The sequence below is a fragment of the Haemaphysalis longicornis genome, unplaced genomic scaffold (assembly GCF_048455015.1).
Source record: "Haemaphysalis longicornis isolate Haplotype H1 unplaced genomic scaffold, Haemaphysalis longicornis Haplotype H1 scaffold_3, whole genome shotgun sequence".
Lineage (NCBI taxonomy): Eukaryota > Metazoa > Arthropoda > Arachnida > Ixodida > Ixodidae > Haemaphysalis > Haemaphysalis longicornis.
The window spans coordinates 195,097,012-195,114,609 of NW_027526335.1; positions in this window are offsets into that span (position 1 = coordinate 195,097,012).

Genomic DNA, 17,598 nt, shown 5'->3' on the forward strand with positions numbered 1-17,598 from the left:
GTAGGCAACGGTTCATTAACGGTTCAAATTTCGTTTCCTTGACGCTGAGGACGTAAATAATCAAAACCAGACCGTGTGACTACGTTTACAGAGGATACAAAAAGCATGTGCCAGCATTCTAAAACGAGTCTACAGTTTCCACCACGCATCGTGGTCACTTTAGGCCCCCACGGGATATAGTTTGTGAATGCGTGTCTTGGTCATTGGTGCAATGGGCCCTGCAATCGTTTTGGCTCCTCTGTTTTACCGCATTCGCACAGCGAATCGGCAGTACTTTTTTCACTTTTGGGGGGGTGTGACTAAAAGTCCAACTTTTGGCAACTCCGGTGATCTAATAAGAATGAACATCTACTACCTTGGCTCTAAAAACGCAAGGCATTGCGAGGTTTTATTAAGGGAAGTTCCATTATCGATCTTTGAGCATATCCATGGGCATTCGTTTAATGAAAGCTCACTTAATGCGTAAACAGGTCTCGAGGAATCAGTAAAAGCAACTATCTTAAAAAAATACTGAGTAGACGCCCTCTGAGGATTCGTGGCTGGAAAACCTGTAAACTAGTGTTTAGACATTCTTATGGTTTACATACATGAGCAGAAACCGTATTTTTATGGTCTTCAAAGTAAAGAGTACTTCTAAAACAAGACGTTTAGGTTATGTATAAACTTCTCGAACCATCATCACTGATGCAACGATGAGATAATCACCAGTGGTTCTTATCATTAGGAGGGAAGGTCTACACCATAAACGTTTTTACACCTGTATCGCCTAAAATAATTTTAGTATAATAGCACCGGGGTGTTTCAAAGTCATTACGCCCTTTTTCATAAGTTGCAAAACCATACTTTGTAGCTTTACATTTTTTTTTGCGGCGGAAAGGGTGCTGCCCAACTGCAACACCCTGTGTTTTTTGTATGTTGTTGGAAGGATGTGAAAAGGTGTTCAGTTGCAAAAGAAACAGCAGAGCTGTGGGCCGGCTTAGGTTCGACCGATTTTGCTAAGTTTTGCTATGTTTTGCTAGAGTTTACTACATTTTCTAAGGTTTTGCGATGTTATTGGTGGGGTAGGCTAAGTGTTGAGGGGTGAGGCGAAGTTCAGCCGGATTTTACAAGCACGTTTTGGTAAGTCCACCCCACTGACAGCGGATACCAGAATTCAACAAGCTTGGACGAACCTCAGCTCTGCTGCTCCTCTAGCCTTGCACCCCTATTGCAAGCTGCCCCCTTTTTTGCAGTGTAGTAGCCCAAGAAAGACTATCACCTTTAAAATAGCATAGTAAGGGGTGCGCATAGCATATATCCCTGATGCGAACACCCACGCAGCCGGAAAACACGATTTCACTGTTATGACGCCCTAGTTGTGGTGCTGGACAATTTACACGTGCGCAGTTTTTTATTTGATGGATTATGAGGTTTAAGACGGGGACGCTAATGAGGTGATGAGGAGCTTCGCAGTGAGAGCTACGAATAAATTTTGACCACCTGGGAATCTTTGACGTGCGCCGAAATCTCGAACACACGGTCGTTTACACTTTTCGCATTTTATATGGTTTTCTTTTTGCTAAAGCTACCGAAACAAGATCGAGTATAAACAGCACCTCTGGTAATAAATTGTTCCAATTCATATTTTTTTAAACACCACCAGGTACAAAACGGCCCTGCCGGCCCCACGTGTAAAATGTACAAACGCACTCGCGCAAAAGGTGCATAAGGCCTGCAATTGTGAAACTCTTTACACCCTTTTTGTTACTTTCCACCACTGTGATTTGTACCTTCACACCCATGCGGCAAAAAGGTATTGAAATATTGAACAACCTTATTTGAGGGTGTTGGAAGGGTGTGGAATAGGAGTTTGTATTTAATAGAATTTCATGACTTATTGCACGTAATAACTACACCACTTTTCCCACTCCGCCCCATGATTAAAAAATTCCTCCAATTCGGTATTGTGACTTGTACATGCTGACATTAAAATGCATGATTTTAAAATTAGCGCTAACATTTTTCACTTGTTGGACAATCCCAGCGACTCTTCAAAGGGAGTTACATCGGGTGGCTTTCAAAGCATGAAGAGCAAGCGTAGTTTTAAGCTAAGTAAGGATACACTCTTTTCCCATGCATCCCATTGGTTTTGTTGCTGAAATAATTTGTGCTGCAAGTGTGGCTTGTGTGTGTTGAATCTTTCTGTATGTCGTGCTGCGCGCTCAGCCGATACACATTGTCCCCCGTAGCTGCGCTGCCCCCGCGCCCTTGCTTTAGAGTTTTCAGCAGCCTTACACCTGTTCAGGGTGTTCAAAAGCACGCCATTTTTTTCCTTGCACCTCTTTTTAGTCAAAACACCTCTGACAGGTTTGTTACATAGGAAAAGGTTTTCACACCCTTTTTTGCCAAAAATGGTGTAAAAACGTTCAGGCGTAGCTTCAGCTACTAAGTCTTTCACACATTGCTACTTTGGAAATGGAACCACCACCATATCACTGGGACGTCGGCGCCACCCATGCAGCACGAGCATGTGCGGCCAATCTTTGTCCAAAGAACATTGGCCAGCCCTTTTCCTCCTGGCCAATCTTCGGCCAAAGTGGTTGGCCCTTAGTCCAAAATGGTCCTTGGCCTGTGTAAGGCTGGAGCTTGGCTGTCATTGATTGGCCAATCTCCTATGGCCGCTAATACCATTGGTTGACCTACCATTGGCCTAATACGCATGTCCTACAAATTGCGAAAGAAGTATGGCCTACTATTGGCGAAGCATATATGGCCTACCATTGGCCAAGCATGTATGGCCTACCATTGGCCAATTATGTATGGCCTACTATTGGCCTGATTCAGATTATTCTGTGCAGGCCAGAGGAAGCCCGCCCAAGGCTGCTGCCATGCATGCCCTACAGCAGGCCGTTAACCTTGGATTAACATTGAAAATATATATTTAATGCATTTTACATGCATTAAAAATGCTCAGAAAATGTAATTTTAAATACTTGCAAAATGCATTAGTAATGAATTTGAAATGCACAGAAAATACTGCTTCAAATATACTCAAAATTTGTTACTAATGTATACTAAATAAAACCCTAAACAGATTGAGAGATGCCTTGCAATGTGTCTTAGAGGGAATTGTGACCGTTCAACTAGAAAATTTCATTTTGTGGTTTCGAAAAGTTTAATAGGCTCTAGCCTAAAGATATGCTCCATTGTGAAAATGTAAACCGTCCATGCTCTGATTGCGGTCGAGCATATGACTGAAAAGACAGCATGTATGCGACAGATTGGCAGTTTGAAAGTTGTTTATTGTACACCTCAGCAAAGTGGCCAATTTCATCATTACTAAGCAGGAGTAATGAATGCCTTTCCGCCACATCTGCAGCCAGCGCAGATGCAGCATTGCGCAACAGAATCCTCGTACTTCGGATTCTCCACGCGGGAAATTTCACCAGAACCTGCTGTGAAAAGAAAAGAAAACAGGGGAAAATATTAGGAAAACACTTCTTTTTTAGAGGCAGATAAATGTCAAATGAATCGGGCCTTTTCTCTAGCCGTGCCAACGTTACTCGTGAGCAAGGATTTTTTAGTTTCCCCTTCAAAGAAAAAAAAACGTCATGAACACAATGCCCCTTTGAAGGACGTAAGACAATGTATGCAATGTTAAGCATAGTTTATATCGTCATGCGGCAGCGACATTGGATCTTCAATACCATTATAAAGAAAGGATGGTGGTTGGGGGGAGGCTTATGTTAGGGATAAAAATTAGCGAAAATTAGGAGAAAAAAAGTCACAGCTAAGATAACAACGTTACCAAACATGCAACAGAGTTCTTAGCGTTACGCTACTTCTCTTTCTTAGGCGCTTGAGTTAGGTTGAAATGGTGGCCATTCTAGTTTGTAGCTATCGTAAAATACATATCGTACCTGCAGCTATCGTAAAATACATATTTCGAATCCTCGAAGGGTTCTTTATTTTTGTCCAGGAACTGAATTATATAGGAAATATACCGTAATTACCCTATTTTAACGCGCCCCCAATTCTAACGCGCACGCGATTTTCCTGGCAAGAAAACCGAAAAAACTTGCACCTCCGAATGTAACGCGCACGGAACTTTGTGAGCAAGAAAAACGAATGCGAGAGAAATGGGCGATTTATTTGTCGAAGTAATCTCACTCATCTCACTCCTCGTCGCTCTCCGCTGACCACAACATCTCGTCCTTGGTGCCGTAAAGCGCGTTCGCAATGCCACACTTCTGAACGAACGTTCAACCATGGTCGATGGAATCATGACCCACACCTCGCACGCCCATCCCGCGAGCTTGTCCAGAGGCGCACGCTTCAGCCCACCGCTCGTTTGGAACGCGTGAGAGCCGCTGCTGCCATTGCTGTTATCAAGCGCGCCAGTGGAACGATTTGACGATTTGTGTGAACGCGGATAGAAAAGCCTAGGCACCTATCCTTCCTGCGTCCGAAAAACCGTGGATCAAACCTTTGGGGCCATCTTGAGATGGCGATGGCGATGGGTGGGACGAAATTTTCGCTGTTTCGGCAGTTTCGGTTTCGTATCCGATTCTAACGCGCATGCGATTTTTCGACTTTTTTTTTTAAAGCGCGCGTGAGAATCGGGTAAGTACGGTAACCGAAATGAAGCATCAAGGATGTTCCACTCACCAATGACGAAACATCGTGTTTTCGGCGGAGCAGCTGGGTCAAAACACATTGTGGCACAGGGAAGTATGCAGTCATGCATAGCAGGGCAAAAGGGTATGTTGTTATTACGCCACCAATTTAATATTTTGGTTAACACAGCACATGTCTCAAATGAAAGGCTGATGTGAATCAGTAGCGCCACGTGTATCACGGGCACTTTGCTGTATTGTAAAAACATATGCATGTGCTTGGTAGGTTGGGAAAAAGAAAATTAAATGACTTCTCTACATGCTGATTGCATGTTTTTGCTTTTATTCATGGGTATCACGCCTAAAGTAACGAGAAAGGCGCGGTGCTTCCAAACACAACACGGATGCTAGTAAGATCCATTACAACAGCTACCGTTTTTTTTCGTTTTTTTTAAATACTGTCCTTACGTCGGCATTGCGGCGCTAACTTAGTAGAGATCCCGCGGACAAGCGGCCCGTTCTTCGGCACCATTGTATTTCTCGCCCACCGTGACCCCTCCTTCCGGAGGTCGTCACATACACACGCGCAATTCTCTGTACGGAGATCTTTTATACATGGGTGGCCCAGAGAAAACGAGTATTCCGCAGCCAGTTGCTTGTCGATGGTCTTCGGACCTTTATTGGCCAAACAGGAAAAAAGTAATTCGTGGCCAGACTGTTGCGTTTGTGTTCCGCCTTCCACTGGCTAAATGGGAAACGATTACTGCGTTACCAGACGCTCTTTGTTCGTCATCAGACGTATGGTGGCCATGGAGAAAGCGTGTACTCCGTGGGCAGATGCTTACCGTTCATCTGGGGACCTAGACTGGCCAAACAGACAACGCGGCCCCCTGGCCAGACACTTGCAGTTCATCTTCCGACCTCACCTGGCCATGAAGAAAACAAGTAATCTGTGGCCGGACGCGTGGTGTTCGTCGTCGGACGTATGGTGACCAATGAAAAAAATATGTTCTCTGTGGCCACATGCTTGCCTTTGGTGTAAAGACCTCGGCTGGCCGAACAGACAAGTATTCCGTGACCAAATGCATGCCAAAGAACAAAAGTTCTCTGGCAGTCCAAACTTTGAAAATGGGCAAACAGGCCTAGCATCGGCCAAAAATAAGCCAAAGGCTGGCCACGTTTTTTCTGCTGCCTGGGCACTCATCTTATTTTGCATTTCGGCGCTGAAACCTGCGACGAAGGCCAATCTGCAATTCGGAAACATCCGAATTTCGGCACTCTAAAGGAGGACACCTACAATGCCGACGACGGACAATTAAGATAGACAGAGAGATTTTGAGGCAGCAGAACAATGGCCGACGCGATAACGAAAACTTGGCGACAGCGCCTCACCACGTGAAACCATTATTTTTTATAGCAAACACAAAGCAGCGATTTAATGAACGCGCAATCGCAGCCGCACTACCGTTGCAGAACAACTGTTCCCAGGGCTATGATGCTAATGAACTCAAGACAAAATAAAAATGTGGTTAATCACTCGAAGACCAAAGGAGCAAAGATCACTCAAGAATAAAAGTGTTAAATCACTTGAAGTCGCAAAAGCAGCGTTAGTATTGTGCGTAATGACTGCTGATGTTTGCGGTGCATTAGAGAGTTGTCTACGCGAGTTGCGGAAAACTTAAGTTTTCGTGAGATCATTGAATGAGAAGATGCAACCGCTTATTCACCTCAAATACTTGGATGAGGGCTATGAAGCCAATGTTGAGTCTAACAATAAAATTATTCATGTCATGTGCAATTTGCATTTTGAATTCAAAAACCGAAAATCAAACCACCACCGCATCAAGGGGACGTCGCGACCCTAGGTCTCCATTTTTATATGCCTCTTTCAGCCAGACCCCGGGACTTTGCGTTCTCTGCTCTTATTTTACGGCCCATTTCAGAGTGAGATACCCCAACAGTGCAAGATTTAAACATTCACGAGACATGCTAATTAGCATATGCTACGTGGATATTTTTGTTTCTAGGCACCGCCTTTGAACAAACGTGAGCACCAACCATTCTTTAGAAGCTTTGAAAGGAGTGAATGATTTTCTACGGCAGCAGCCACACAGATAGCAGTCGGGCAAAGATATGTAATGTAAGATTTCGTAGTACGTTGTAACCATGATGCGCATACAATATTTACACCAAAATATGGTTTGCCGGGCAAAAAAAATGGAGAAGCTTGCAATGTGTCGCGCGAGACGAACCGCTCCCATGCTGCAGGATTTCTTTCTACGTAAGCAGTGAACGACATATTACCACGCATTCAAAAAAATTTGAAACTGTTTAGTTGTATGTTCTGTCGTCGTTTTCAACTGTGCTCATCGTCGTTTTACTCATCGTCATAATCATCGATAACGTAGTGTTCCTCACGGCAGCCATTACATTCAGTGGGCAACTGTTATGCAAGCTAATCCTCGCCATTTTAGACTTCTACCAGCTCCCGCTCGTCGAATAGATGGAGCGGCCCCTGCAAGTTGTCTCGGTTAGGCCGTGCACAATCGTAGCCCGGCCATACTGATCGGTCGTCGTGCGACACGCGCTCAAGCGATCGCAATTTGTTGGTCTTCTGAGTTTTACCCAGTTTTTTTTTCTTTTGCTTTTGCTTTAGCTAAGGCCACTGCGCCTCCCATGGATGCTCGGTGGTCGCCGAGAGGCACGTGCTCCCGAGCGCTCGTCATTTTACACGTTACACGTTAGGCGCCGCACATTACGGCCAGCTACAACTACTCCGTTGCTAAAAATTATTTACAGGTCAAATGCAACAAATAAGCTGCAACTCTTGGCTTTACACAATAAAAGTGCCGTAAGCCTTGGCAAGCATGTTCTGGAAAAGCAATTTCATTCCCCTTTTCACCAAACGAACATTGACGTCAGCGCCAGCTGTTCTGAAGAGTTTTGATGAAAAACGTGTGCCCGCAGGCTCTAGCTTCGGTTTGACAGTTGCCGCTACATTGAAGAGCAAAATTAGAGAACCTTACAACTGCTGTCGACGTCTACACAATTGAAGTCATGGCCTTGTAGCGACATCGCAATCGTTTTGCAGCTTTCGTTTCTCCCACTGTAGGTTTTAAATTATTGATTTTGCTATATCTTGAACATGGTGACAATCGTGTTTTGAGGGCTACCGATCAACAGCCTGTCAATAAGAAGCCTTCATACCCATTTCATTCTAAAGCGCAAAAATACAAACAAGTGTCAGTTCGGCGAACAAAAAATGACAAGAACATCACACAGAGCCAAATTCAAGTTTTGTTTTCAATAATTCATTTTGTGGAGTGTAAAGCACCAAACAACATCACGTTCTCAGTAAACGGAAGGCTGCTCGCACGTATCAGCCTCAATGGAATGCAAACATAAAGGAGAGTTTTGAGATGCTCCAGGCCAACAAAAAGGAAAGAGGTAGGTGGCAAAGCATGCATGTTTACCCGTTTACAAACACAGCCAGTAAAACTGCCGAGGTCGCCTGAATCTAAGTAAGAAAACGAAAGAAGTAATTGCCAGACGTAAGAACAGCAAAGTTTCAGGGACGCTGGACAAGATTGAATTAGCCGAGCTCTCAAAACTGATTAAAAGGAATGAAACAAAGGCAGTCGTGCATATAACATGGCAGTGATTCAGAAAAGGCTGCAAAAAGAGGTAAGCTTTAAAGCATTTAAGGGAATGCTAGCCATAGGCAAAGAAAGGATTTACGCACTCATAGACAAAAAGGGTAACATTATGCTTTACTTGGCCGATATACTAAAGGTAGCAGGACGGAGCTACACAAGGGTGTATGCCAGCGACGCTGGACGATGGTCAACCACTGAGATTGCAATCTGAACTTGCTATATCTCACTAGTAAAAAAATAGGAAGTTGAAATCGGTCTCAAAAGTACGGTAATAGAAAAGCTGCCGGTGAGACCTCATAATCGTGTATTTTTTAAAGGAGGGAGAATATACTGTACTGAACAAGATAGCTGTATTATTTTTTGAATGCTTAAAGACTGAAAAAGTGCCAATAGACTAGAAAAACACCAACATTATTCTGATTCATAAGAAGGTTGATCCTAGAACCTCAAGAATAACACACCTATCAGCAGTCAGTTATTGTTACCAAAGTTATATTTAGCCGCATACGTGACAGCCTGGATTCCCAACAACCCTAAGAGCAGCATGTGTTTAGGAAAAACTACTCAACTACGGATTACATTCATGTCGTCAATCAAGTAATAGAAAAATCCGCAGAGTTGGACTAAACCACTTTAAATGTCATTTTTTATTTATGCGAAAGCGTTTGATTCCTAACAAACCGCAGCCGTGATAGAAGCACTAAAAGACAACGGGATAGAGGAAACCAACATAAGGCTTCTAGAAGACATATGAGAAATGCACGGGTATTAACCCCCCCCCCCAATCAAAGCGATAAATTTCCTATCCGAAAGGGAGTTAGAAATGGAGATACTTTTTCGGCTAAACTATTCACAGCATGTCTGGAGGGGTATTTACAAAGCTTGCCGCGGCAAACCTAAGATTCAGAATGAGCCATTTGAGGTTTGCGTATGACATAGTGTTGCAGGGTGAGACTGCAGAACAGATGCAAACAATGCTTGAGGAACCACAATCAGAAAGCAGGGCGCTGGGGCCAAAAATAAATTTGAATAAATCTAAAGAAATGTGGACTGAGCACACAAAAAACGTTTTCTACAGCTTCGAAACAGAACTCCCGGAGAAGTAAACGAATATAACTACCTCGGACAGAGGGTTACTTGAAACCCCAACCACGATCCGGCGCAGTATAAGTATGAGATGGGCTCAACTCGGCTAGCACTCGCAAATAATGAGAAGTAAACTACCCGTGTTACTCAAAGGAAACATCTACAACCAGTGCAGAGTGCCGGTGAAGGCATAGGAAGCTGCAACTTGGCACATTACTAAACAATTATAAATCAAACTTAGGTCGGCTCAACAGACCCTGGAACGAATAATCTTAGGAATAACACTCCGGCACAGGAAACGAGCTGCCTGGATCAGAGAGCGCACTAGAGTGTGAGATATCACAGTTCGAATAAAGAAAAAGTGGACTTGGGGTGGCCATGCAGTGAGACGAATCGAAAACGGGAGGGCAATTAGGATACACAGTGGATATATGAGATCGGTCTAGAAGAAGGTGAAGGCCATTAACCCGATGGAGGGATGAAATATGTAACTTGAGGGGTAAACTGTGTGCTCGAGCAACATAGAACAGGAGCTGCTGGAGGTCTAAGGGAGGGGACTTCGTCCCGCAGTAAACCTGAGCAGGCGGCCTTCATGATGAGCGTGATATCTGACGAAGTCAAATAGGTCATACTCTGAATCAGCTCACGTATTCTCTTTGAATCGACGTATATGCCTCTACTTTGAGAGCGCTAGTACCGCTATAGAATACTGATTGATTGTAGAGTTTAGCGCGCCGAAACAACGCCGGAGATGAGGCGCGCCGACATAGAATAGATGTCGAGGCATTTGTATTGAATGATAAAGAGAACCTGTCATTTCAAGTAACGCAGTGTTGGACCCAAGAACCTGAAACGCTGCTTCCACTTTGTATAGAAGGTGCTTCTTATCACATTCCGAATAATCTGCAGACCCGTAAATGCAAGGCGGAGGGGTAGTTTTTGCGATAAAAAGCATGTTTCGCGCTAGAAGGAACCACGATATACTCCGGTGGAATTTGCATAAAAGTGCTTGCGCAAGGATATTTATAGCTTTATTGCATCCGAAAAATAACATCTTTTTTTTTTGCTATTGCTATAATGTTTCGTACCAGACGGTAACTTCCTAAAGCAACGCATTCTGCGAAGAGGAATAAGTCGGAGTGGTAGTGCAGGCCAACCTGTTTTGATGCACGGAGCACTCCGGACATGGTTAGAAAATTGTTCGCGAATGGGCAGAACTTATTTTTGAGAAACGGCACCCTTTTGCTTGGTTATCGTTTGGAGGCATTCGTAGAAATATATTTTTTCTGAAAGTGAGTAGGAGATTGAAGCTGCCTTTCGCAGCGCGTGCACACCTGCATATACCGCATAATAAATAACTATCCACTGTGCAGCGATGTCCTATTGTATTAAATGAAGGAACGTCTTCTTGAGCCACCACTGTTAAAAGTGAACATTTTCACGCAAAGGCCCCTGCTGATGAAGAGAAGCAGTAGCTCCAAATTAATTTTCAAATTCTAGCAGGACATGTACAATAAAAAGAATAGACACACAAAGACAATGTACCAAAGCGTAACCGCGCCTTTCATAAGTGCGCCTCCTCCTGAGCCACCAATGCCGTGTACACTCCCCAGGATGCTCAGCTTCCTCGTAGGCAGAAACAGGGAGGCAGTGCTTGCGCAATTAGTACCCTTGCGTGAATTTCGGCTGCCTGGGCAATATCCCGCGTGCGCTGGCCGCAATCCCGAAAGACGGTCCGATGCCTTGACTACCGCCTACAGGAACGCGCGGATACAGCAAAAAAATGCCCTGATGCAGACTTGGCTATTGGTCGCCACGAGAGCAAATATACCTCACTATTTCATAAGTTCGCTGTTGTGTTTCGGGTACCGATAATTGAATAATGCTGAGAATTGAATTTGCGTTTGTTCAGAAAGATTCACTTGGCGCTCCAAATCAGTGTGATTTGTTGATTCTCATTATAACTGCGGCGAACAGATCAGCATCGCACAGTTGACCGAAGAGACCGAAAGACAATACAACGAATATTCATTCCCTGATGATGGTAGTTTGCGTGGGAGCAAGTTAGGAAGCTCAACATCCTGGCTTTACTAGCACCCACATACTTGAGCCAATGGAACTGTGGATCGTCTTGGTGCGGTAAAAAATTGTTTTAACGAGACAGTAGGATGATTGCGGAACGATCAGTGCTGGTCGCTTCAAATCCAAACCTGACCTTGCAGAAGCGGGACAAGTCTTTTCAGCCAACTTTCTCGCTTCGTTTCCGGAGGTTCATTTTCAGAGGAGCTCTCTCGCGTCCCATTTTAGTCACCACCTTTCTTGTGTTGCCTTCCTTCATTTAACCGGTTTCAACGGCCCGTTCACAGAAACATTTCGGGATGCCGAGCATCGTCAAAATGAGTTATGCGTAGGAAACAATTTTCCAAGCAACTACAGCAGGTGTCGATATTATTGGAATTGCACTGTATTCACAACAAATGAAATATTTGGTGTACTTATGCTGAATATCAGTATATAAGGAAAGATTATAGGTTGTGCTAAGGGACATGTATGTCGAAACGTTCTGTAAAAACACACCCTCATGACGGCGTCAAGACAGGACAAAGGAAATCCGAACACAAGGTGAAGAAATAACGTCGCCCTTGCAAACTTGCGCTTACGGCCCAAAACGCCACAGAAATAAAATATAAAATAAGGCGATTGTTTGAAGTTTTGCCCTGAGAGGCACCAACCACTAATAGCGCGAAATAAATCGTACAAATACTCTTGTTTGTACGTTTATTTTTCGAAATTCCGAAGTAAAGCTCTAGCTGCCTTCCATTGCCAGATGACCTGCATTAGAGACGTGGCCTGGCCAACTTGTTGTAAGCTGCTGAAGCTAATGGCCATAGCTTACATTACCTTAGATTGCCTCGAGCGCCCAATTAACATTGTGTATGGTGGAGATGTACCGAATAGATCGCGTGCTTTTATTTACGTATATATCAAGGTGTGGCTTTTTGCGAGCAGCCGTGAAGACCGCCAAAGGGACCGGTCCTGTGTTCTACGGAGATGCGCTGCTGCTCGCTTCTGTTGGAAAGGAAACCTTCGCATAGGCGAGGAATCGGCAATGTGGGCTGCGCGCTTGCAGGCTCGTGACCTATTGTATTTACCTTATGTATTTGCAGTACAACCGACCAACGCTGCCGAACACGGCGTTTGACCATGTTCAATTATCATCGAAAGGAATCCAAGATGAGGATGAAAAGGTAGCGGTGTCCCCTGCGGCGAAGCAAATAGTAGCACGGGGAAGAAAGAAGACCCAGACGTTCGCGCCAGGCAAGTTGCGAAGCACAGCCGAGCTGTGGCTGCTAGAGCAGTCCGGCCAACTGGCCGAGGGAGTTGCGACACGCCAAAAAGGGAAAATATTCCTAAAGGCGTTGAACCCAACTCACGTGCTTTAAAGGCAAACGCCTGCCAGTTTTATCAACTTCTTCACTAGTGCATCGTATTTTCATCTCTTTTTTCGCTGCCGTTTCTTTGTCTGTTGGTGCGAATGAATTAAACGGTCTTCGTTTCTCCTACACCATGTACGCGTCTCGTTCTTGTTTCGTCGAACTTCGCAAATTACATCAACACGACAACTGGCACATACCACACACATTCCATCAAATCAGAATTCAGCGTGGCTTGTGTACAACTTTATGCTCACGTGCAATTACGTTCAGCTGTCACGTGGCAGGCACAATTCTGGAAGTTTTGCATTTCCTATTCACAGTTTTCGGAATTATGTAAGGCTGGCACATTTCCCCTGAAGGCTTGCAATTCCTGGCCGATTCTCCAAGTGTGTTGCGGAGAAACAACAGCGACAGCTTTTGTTCGAACGGGAAACGTGCGGAGATAACACGCACTTAAAAATACGGAGATAGCACAATTAGAGCCCTGGTTTGGTGCTGTGGAGACCCGTGTTGAAATCCTATGTGATCACGCATGTGTTTTTCACTTATTCCTAACTGAACTGGCCATTTTCCTAACCGAGCAACTGTGACAACAACGACGCTCTTTTCCGCGGGATGAGACGATACTGCCGCGAACCATACATTTGGTTTGTTTATGTTTTGTTTTTACTGCCCTGCTGCGCCCGGCTTTGTTAGCTGTGTCCTAAGCGAAGCCCGTGTTCCATTCTTTATTTTATTGCCGCACGGGTTATCTCATTCTGATACGAGAGCGTTTCGCCCTAACGTCACTATCCTAGAATAATCTTCTTTGATCTACAATGTTTTGGATGTACATCGACGGTTCGAGAAACACTCGCGCCGAAAGATAAAAGCCTCAAGAGCGGACGCGGCGGTATTCGACTCTCCAATGCTCGCTTGCGCACGACACTTTGCTGACTGCTGCTTCGCCACCTGTGTATTCTTTGAGTTGTTAGGGGAGCACAAGTTCACTCTAATAAACTTTTTTTTCTTGAACACAACTGCTTCGCCTTTGGCTACGTGACATCTGGTGGAGGTGATGGGTACATGCACCCAAAACCCTGGGCAAGTCGGCAAGCAAGCCCCACTCGTACCACTCGCTGACAGCAAGGCCACCCACCAGAACTCGGTCTACTACCGGAGAAGGTGAAGAAGCAAGAAGTCGTGACGAACACGTCGTCGCGATTGGATCACCCAATTGAAACTAAGCTACCACACGTTTGTGAATAGAAGAATGTGCCTTTCTTAAGTTTGTTAGTTTGTACACTGTATCAAGGTACAAGTCGCGGTCGCTCCACACAAGCGCTGCACAAGCGCACATGCGGCGCTTCGCTGGCCGGTAAGCTAGTAGGAAAATCTGAGGCCAAATGAAGGCGGGAAAGGAGTAAGCGAATTTGATATAGGTAGTTAGGAAATGAAATCAACTTAAGCTTTTACCTCACAGCGTAAAACTAGATCGCAGGAAGCCCTTTTTTGCACTGGGTGAACCAGCACAGCGGTCAGCAACACGGCCACACTTCTGCAAACGCTTTTCCGTCTAAGAAATCCGATGCGTAGACGTGAGATTTTGTGGAAATTTTGGGGACCCTTAACGCACCAGCGCTATACAACAAGGAGACATCTAAGCTTCTCGAAATGCTATCACTATTTAACAAAGAAAACTGGTTATACATTATATACCTTATATTTCTATTTCCTGCAGTACTGGCTATAGTGGCCGAGTGGTTTGGTGCGCTAGGTATGTTATTCTGCAAGTCGCAAGTTCAAATCCCTGAGGGTACATTTTGTTTGAAAGTTTATTTCTTTGTCTTCAGCCGATGTTTTCTACACTGAATTTCCCATTTTGCGCCGTAACGTTCATTGCTACACTAGCGGGTTCGCAGAATGCGCGCAGACTGACACTGACGCGCTAGCGAATTCTCGTTGGCGTAATGTCGCCAGGAGTACCGACTGCTTGCGGGCAGTGGGCACAGGACTGAATAAGCCCACCCTTGTCCTGGTCTAAACACGCTTTTTATTACACAGGCATGACTGAGGCAAGCTCCAAAGACGGGGGGAAAAGGCATGGCATTTGAGCGCTTCCGGTGACCCAGAGGGAGTTCACGACTTGCGTAGGCTTTGGCTAGTGATTACTTCAATTCTAAGCCATCCTGGTAGGTTTATCTGAGGCATTTTACAAGCGACAACATGATAGAAGAGTGGTGTGGTGATTATTGAGATATCGAGAAAGTACATCCAAGGATAACGCCGGATGGCAAGCATGTTGTTTCACAGAACCGAAACTGAAACTTGTTTCAATGCAAATCTTGGACAACGTCCAATCACGTTGCACCTTTACCTGACGCCACTGTGGTTACTTCGTGCAGCCGCCGCCAACCGCGCAGTGTACTTTTTCTTTTTTCTGGCCTTATGAAATAAATACCACCTTAGCACCCGGATAAACGATGAAATATGTGTTCATTTCAGCTAGTGTACGCAGTGAAATCGAAAACTGGAGCTTGAGAAATTCACTTCAGTGTCTCTTTATGTTATAATGTCGAATTTTACCCCATAGGAGCAAATGTTCTTCATTCTTTTCCTGAAAATCAAAAAGAAGGAATCGCTACAGTTTGTGTTACAGTAACGAAATAAACTCTGCTCTGAATTCCGAAAAATGCTCAACATTCCGCGCCAATTTATAACATTTAAAGAAGCTCAATTCTTTCTGAAACCTTTGGCAGTGAAATGAGTGCGAAAATTAAATGACAGAAAAAGGCAATACATTTCTGTTTTTGACAAATAAATATAATATTCAAGAACCAGGGCAAGGCATTGTGAAGGTAGCTAAAAGAATGAAGCGAAAACTCCATAGGTGCAATCATAGGCTCGCCCAAGCCTCAAAAGTGTAAAATAAGAGTCTCACATCTGTACAAACGCAAAACTCATGTTCAAAATGAGCCGAAAGCCACAAAAAAAAAACAATATAAGCTTTCGCACCTTAAACAGATCTGCACCAGGTTGTTTAATATTTTTAGTTCAAAACCAAAGGGCTCCCATTCAGCCCTTCAAGGTGTCGAGTGTCGAGGTATTTTCTGTCTTTTGAGTGCGTTGCCTGCTTCTCAAAATTACAGGAGACACGTTTTGCTGTTTTAAATAAACTGTTACTCCTTCGCTAGCTGTATTACATTTTTAGTGACATACATCACAGCCTCAGACACGTGCACACGAAAGAAAACAAGCATAACGTCGCAATAACATTGAAAAGTTTCAGGTGGTTGCGCCACAAGCCCGCGCAAGTATAGCCGTAACTACATGGCCGTTTAAGCATAAGAAACAGTTTTATTTTCTTTTTATGCCGTGCTTATTTAAGGAGAACAATATTGCAAAAAGGCCAGGCAAAAAGGTTTTTTTGTCAGGATGCTCTAAGTACGCTTCCTTACCGTCGCCGAGGCGCTTAGTACGCAGCTTGACACACGGAGCTGAGGTTACGGGCCTCTAAAGGGGGTAGCCAAAGAAATCTCGCTGGAATGTCAAGTCACGATTGGTTATCCTGGCTCTCCAACATACTTGCTGTGGTAGGAGAAATGAAAATTCCGGATGCAAAAAATACATACTTCATGGAGGTCGGGTTCGACGAAGTTGTCCTAGGGCCAGTCGTTCCCAGCGGACACTATGAGAGCCTGTTGGGAAATCAGTTCTGAGTAAGCTCAAGGCGGCTTCCTTCTGTAGCTACCACCTTTTTTTTCTGAGATCTGTGTATTTAGAGATGAAAGGGTGCTGCTCTAATATTTGTTCACGGCATCGGGCGTATCGACTACGTTTCAGAAAAAAACCAGAAGAGGAACGGAAGGTGACGCGAGTGGCAATTTGTATATAGGGCACTGTTTTTTTCTGGCTTCAGCAGTGACTTGCCAGTTTCGCGTGCTAAATATATGGAGTGGGCTCTCTGCCAACAATGCCTTAGTATGCATCACGGATTAAATTACACTCGTCTTTTTTAGAAGACAACAGTTTCTCCCCAGCTAGCAGATGGCCAAAATTTTGGTTTGTGTTTCTATCACGTGCTTTCTCCGCTCAGTCTAAAAACACTTGAAAGAAGGCATGAACACAGTACTTATATGGGGCAGGATGTGCCTTCTTTACCCGAAACGGGGGCTAAGTGAACAAGGCTTTGTACTGCTGAGCCAAAGGACGTGGGTTTGATTCCCGGCCCTATGTATTATCTTTATTCGCCTTTTGGAGCATCGGGTGATGCTTTTACGTCATTAGGGTAAAAAAGTACGGACAACTGGAAAAATTGTACCTGCCGTTTGTACCGCTTACATTTACTTGCTCTGTAAAGGTGCTGTTAAATGTTAAGAAAAGTGTGACAACTTTTATAGCTAGATACTATTGTTAACCTTGTTGTAAAATATGTCTACAATAAATATCCCATTTAGCAATGGTGTTACTTATCCGCATTCGCCGATGTAGGGTCAACACCTGAAGCCCAAAGTCAACTGCGAAATCTGTGATGGAAGGCTTAGCACTTTTTGATAGTTTAGAATATTTACATCTGTCTTCTAATTGGTTTTGAACTATTTAGTGCGTGTTTTTTGGTTGAAAAAACCGATTCTACCCCTGTGGTTGAGCGTATTTGGTAAATCTTGCGAAAACCGTTTAGTCAGAAGCCGTTCGTTTAGTTTGGTTGTGCTGCAACTTTCAAACACCCTGAAATTAATTTGGAGGCATTGGTGCAGTCAATTTGCGTTTGGAGCGTTTGTTAATTTAAACTGATTCATCGTTATCCTTCAACTGGTACGACCTGTTGGAGGATAATGCTGTGTA